This window comes from Arachis hypogaea, chromosome 11, assembly GCF_003086295.3.
Source record: "Arachis hypogaea cultivar Tifrunner chromosome 11, arahy.Tifrunner.gnm2.J5K5, whole genome shotgun sequence".
In the NCBI taxonomy this organism is placed as follows: domain Eukaryota; kingdom Viridiplantae; phylum Streptophyta; class Magnoliopsida; order Fabales; family Fabaceae; genus Arachis; species Arachis hypogaea.
The window spans coordinates 27,279,399-27,285,238 of NC_092046.1; the positions used below are offsets into that span (position 1 = coordinate 27,279,399).

Below are 5,840 nucleotides of genomic sequence, written 5' to 3' on the forward strand. Positions count from 1 at the left end.
AATATATAAAACGAAAAAAAATAGAGAAAGTAAGAACAAGGAATGAGTCCACCTTAGTGATGTCCTTGAGCTCTTCTATGTCTCTTCCTTGTCTTTGCTGCTCCTCCTTCATTGCTTTTAGATCTTCTCTGATTTCATGAAGGATGATGGAGTGCTCTTGATGTTCCACCCTTAGTTGCTTCCAATAATTGTGTGGAAGAAAATGTATCCCCTGAGGTATCTCAGGGATCTCTTGATTTGCAGTCAAATGTTCTTCCACTGAGCTATAGACCCTTGATGGAAGCTTTTGTCTTCCCTTTCCTCTTTCTAGAGGTTTCTCTGGCCTTAGGTGCCATCAATGGTTATGGAAAAAACAAAAAAAGCTATGCTTTTACCACACCAAACTTAGAATGTTGCTCGCCCTCGAGCAAAAGAAGAAAGAATAGAAGAATAAGAAGAAGATATGGAGGAGATGGAGGGAGATGTGTATTCGGCCATGTGGGTGGGATTGGGTGGGAGAGAGAGAGAGATGTTGAATTTTTGAAGGTAGTGGGTGTATGGATATGAGTGGTAAATGGAAAAAAAAAAGAAGGGATGATCATGAATGGAAAGAGAGATGATGAGGTAGGTGGGGATCCTGTGGGGTCCACAGATCCTGAGATGATCCTGTGGGGTCCACAGATCCTGAGGTGTCAAGGCATTTACATCCCTGCACCAATTTAGGCATGTAAAATGCCCTTGCACACAACTCTGGGCGTTCAGCGCCAGGTTGGTGCCCATTTTGGGCGTTCAACGCCCCTTTGCTGCCATTTCTGGCGTTGAACGCCAGAACCATGCTTGTTCTGGGCGTTCAGCGCCAGGATGCTCCCATTCTGGGCGTTCAGCGCCAGAACTATGCTCTGTTCTGGCGTTTGAACGCCAGACAGATGCTCCTCCAGGGTGTGATTTTTCTTCTGCTGTTTTTTGATTCCGTTTTCAATTTTTATATTTATTTTGTGACTCCACATGATCATGAACCTAAGAAAACATGAAAAACAATAATAATAAAGTTAGATAAATAAATATTGGGTTGCCTCCCAATAAGCGCTTCTTTAATGTCAATAGCTTGACAGTGGGCTCTCATGGAGCCTCACAGATGTGCAGAGTTTTGTTGAAACTCTCCAACACCAAACTTAGAGTTTGGATATGGGAGTTCAACACCAAACTTAGAGTTTGGTTGTGGCCTCCCAACACCAAACTTAGAGTTTGACTGTGGGGGCTCTGGTTGATTCTGCTTTGAGAGAAGCTTTTCATGCTTCCTCTTCATGGTTGCAGAGGAAGATCCTTGAGTTTTGAATACAAGGGAGTTCTCATTCCATTGAAGGACTAATTCACCTCTGTCAACATCAATCACAACTCTTGCTGTGGCCAGGAAAGGTCTTCCTAGGATGATGGATTCATCCTCTTCCTTTCCAGTATCCAGGACTATGAAATCAGTAGGTATGTAAAGGCCCTCAACCTTTACTAATACATCTTCTACTTGTCCATAAGCCTGTCTTCTTGAGCTGTCTGCCATCTCTAGTGAGATTTTAGCAGCTTGTACCCCATAGATTCCCAGTTTCTCTATTACAGAGAGGGGCATGAGGTTTATTCCTGAACCAAGGTCACACAGAGCCTTAAAGATCATGGTGCCTATGGTACAGGGTATTATGAACTTTCCAGGATCCTGTCTCTTCTGAGGCAATGTCAGTTGATCCAGATCACTTAGTTCATTGATGAACAAGGGAGGTTCAACTTCCCAAGCATCAATGCCAAACAATTTGGCGTTCAGCTTCATGATTGCACCAAGAAACTTGGCAGTTTGCTCTTCTGTGACATCCTCATTCTCTTCAGAAGAGGAATACTCATCAGAGCTCATGAAGGGCATAAGGAGGTTCAATGGAATCTCTATGGTCTCTAGATGAGCCTCAGAGTCCTTTGGTTCCTCAGAGGGAAGCTCCTTATTGATCACTGGACGTCCCAGGAGGTCTTCCTCCTTGGGATTCACGTCCTCTCCTCTCCTCATAGGTTCGGCCATGGCGCTTATGTCAATGGCCTTGCACTCTCCTTTTGGATTCTCTTCTGTATTGCTTGGGAGAGTACTAGGAGGGATTTCAGTGATCCTTTTACTCAGCTGGCCCACTTGTGCTTCCAGATTTCTAATGGAAGACCTTGTTTCATTCATGAAACTTACAGTGGCCTTAGATAGATCAGAGACTAGATTTGCTAAATTAGAAGCATTTTGTTCAGAGTTCTCTGTCTGTTGCTGAGTTGATGATGGAAAAGGTTTGCTATTGCTAAACCTGTTTCTTCCACCATTATTAAAGCCTTGTTGAGGCTTTTGATCCTTCCATGAGAAATTTGGATGATTTCTCCATGTTGAGTTATAGGTGTTTCCATAAGGTTCACCTAAATAATTTACCTCTGCTATTGCAGGGTTCTCAGGATCATAAGCTTCTTTTTTAGAAGATGCCTCTTGAGTACTGTTGGATGCAGCTTGCATTCCATGCAGACTCTGAGAAATCATATTGACTTGCTGAGTCAATATTTTATTCTGAGCCAATATGGCATTCAGAGTATCAACTTCAAGAACTCCCTTCTTCATAGGCGTCCCATTATTCACAGGATTCCTTTCAGAAGTGTACATGAATTGGTTATTAGCAACCATGTCAATGAGTTCTTGAGCTTCTGCAGGCGTTTTCTTTAGGTGAATGGATCCACCTGCAAAGGTGTCCAGTGACATCTTTGATAGCTCAGATAAACCATCATAGAATATATCCAGGATGGTCCATTCTGAAAGCATGTCAGAAGGACACTTTTTGGTCAACTGTTTGTATCTTTCCCAAGCTTCATAGAGGGATTCACCTTCTTTCTGTCTGAAGGTTTGAACATCAGCTCTAAGCTTGCTCAGCTTTTGAGGAGGAAAGTACTTGGCTAAGAAAGCCGTGACCAGCTTATCCCAAGAGTTCAGGCTGTCTTTAGGTTGAGAATCCAACCATAATCTAGCTCTGTCTCTTACAGCAAAAGGGAAAAGCATGAGCCTGTAGACTTCAGGATCTACTCCATTAGTCTTGACAGTATCACATATCTGCAAGAATTCAGTTAAGAACTGAAAAGGATCTTCAGATGGAAGTCCATGAAACTTGCAGTTCTGCTGCATCAGAGAAACTAACTGAGGTTTCAGCTCAAAGTTGTTTGCTCCAATGGCAGGAATGGAGATGCTTCTTCCATGTAAATTGGAATTAGGTGCAGTAAAGTCACCAAGCATCCTCCTTGCATTATTATTATTTTCGGCTGCCATCTCCTCTGCCTGTTCGAAAATTTCTGAAAGGTTATCTCTGGAATGTTGTATTTTAGCTTCTCTTAATTTTTTCTTCAGAGTCCTTTCAGGTTCTGGATCTGCTTCAACAAGAATATTCTTGTCCCTGCTCCTGCTCATATGACAAAGAAGAAGACACAGAAAAATAATAATAATAATAGAGATTCTCTTTATACCACAGTATAGGGATCCCTGTGTGAGTGGAAAAAAAAGAGGGGGTGATAAAGGATGTGATGTAGAGGAAGAAATGCAACTGTACGAATGGAAGAGATGTGAGATGAGATGTTAGGATATGAATGAATAAATAGAATAGGATTGGAGGAGGGATAATTTTCGAAAATTATTTTGAAAAAGAGTTAGTGATTTTTGAAAATAGTTTTTGAAAAAGGTTAGTATTTTTTTCGAAATATTTTTTGAAATAAAAAATAAAAAATAAAAATAATTAGTTAATTAAAAAGGAATTTTTGAAAAAGAGGGGAGATATTTTCGAAAATTAGAGAGAGAGAGAGTTAGTTAGGTAGTTTTGAAAAAGTTAAGAAACAAACAAAAAGTTAGTTAGTTAGTTGAAACAAATTTTGAAAAGATAAGAAGTTAGGAAGTTAGAAAAGATATTTTGAAAAGATATTTTTGAAAAAGATAAGATAAGAAGATATTTTTGAAAAGATATGATAGAAATTAGTTTTGAAAAAGATTTGATTTTTAAAATCACAATTAATGACTTGATTCATAAGAAATCACAAGATATGATTCTAGAACTTAAAGTTTGAATCTTTCTTAACTAGCAAGTAACAAACTTCAAATTTTTGAATCAAAACATTAATTGATTATGTTATTTTCGAAAATTATGATTTAAAATGAGAAAAAGATTTTTGAAAAATATTTTTGGAATTTTCGAAAATAACTAAGAATTTTGAAAAAGATTTGATTTTTGAAAAAGATTTTGAAAAAGATAAGATTTTCAAATTTGAAAATTTGATTTGACTCATAAGAAACAACTTGATTTTAAAAATTTTTGAAAAAAAGTCAACTCAATTTTCGAATTTGATGAGAGAAAAAGGGAAAGATATTTTTTTGATTTTTGAAATTTTTATGAAAAACATGAAAATTATGCAATGCATGAAATTTTTAGATCAAAACAATGAATGCATGCAAGAATGCTATGAATGTCAAGATGAACACCAAGAACACTTTGAATGTTATGATGAACATCAAGAACATATTTTTGAAAAATCTTTAATGCAAGGAAGACATGCAAGACACCAAACTTAGAATTCTTTAATGCTTAGACACTAAGAATTCAAGAATGCATATGAAAAACACTATACAACACAAAACAAACAAATCATCAAGATCAAACAAGAAGACTTACCAAGAACAACTTGAAATCATGAAGAACACCATGAATGCATGAAATTTTCGAAAAAATGCAAGATGTATATGCAAGTGACACCAAACTTATGATATGACTCAAGACTCAAACAAGAAACACAAAATATTTTTGATTTTTATGATTTTCTAATTTTTTTTTTTTTGGATTTTTATTTATATTTTTCGAAAATTTAAAGGAAAAAATAAGGATTCCAAAATTTTTAATATGAATTTCAGGAATCTTGCCATGTTAGTCTAAAGCTTCAGTCCAGGAATTAGACATGGCTCACTAGCCAGCCAAGCTTTCAAAGAAAGCTCCAGTCCAAAACACTAGACATGGCCTATGGCCAGCCAAGCTTCAACAGGTAGATCAGGAACAGTAGCAGGTGGATTAGCTCCAACTAGCTTGCTCTTGATAACAAATTGCAAGCCTCAGTCCAAAAGAATTTAGACATGGCTTTACAGCCAGCCAGGCTGCAACATATAATTACATGGGCTGGAGTGATTAGTTGAATACCAATCCCAAAGTAGTTTGGGTATGGCTTTACAGCCAGATATGATTCAACATATTTCATGAAACACTAGAATTCATTCTTAAAAATTTTGAAGCCATAGAATAATTTATTTTTGAAAACATTTTTTTTTTTCGAAAACAAAGGAGAAAATTTTGAAAGATTTTTGAAAAATTTTTGAAAATAAAACAAAAAAAATTACCTAATCTGAGCAACAAGATGAACCGTCAGTTGTCCAAACTCAAACAATCCCTGGCAACGGCGCCAAAAACTTGGTGCTGTTGCCGGATCAAAAGGGAATCTGGCACTGATGTTACCGACCAAAAGCTTGCCGAAAACTCAAACAATCCCCGGCAACGGCGCCAAAAACTTGGTGCATGAAATTGTGATCTCTGGTAGTGGCTTCTTAGGCCAGATACTCTGATCTAGTTTTACAGTCTGTCACAACTTCGATACAACTAACCAACAAGTGTACTGGGTCGTCCAAGTAATACCTTACGTGAGTAAGGGTCGAATCCCACGGAGATTGTTGGTATGAAGCAAGCTATGGTCACCTTGTAAATCTCAGTCAGGCGGATATAAAATAATCATGGAGTTTTCGAATATTAATTAATAAAATAGGGATAGAGATACTTATGTAATTC

At 37.5% G+C, this 5,840-nt stretch overlaps 1 non-coding gene across 1 annotated transcript; it reads left to right on the forward strand.

The window, feature by feature from the left end:
- Positions 1 to 2,794: 2,794 nt before the first annotated feature.
- Positions 2,795 to 2,902, forward strand: LOC112724539 (small nucleolar RNA R71). The gene has a single exon (XR_003163696.1). It is a non-coding gene; the product is annotated as a small nucleolar RNA R71 (small nucleolar RNA).
- The last annotated feature ends 2,938 nt before the right edge of the window (positions 2,903 to 5,840 follow it).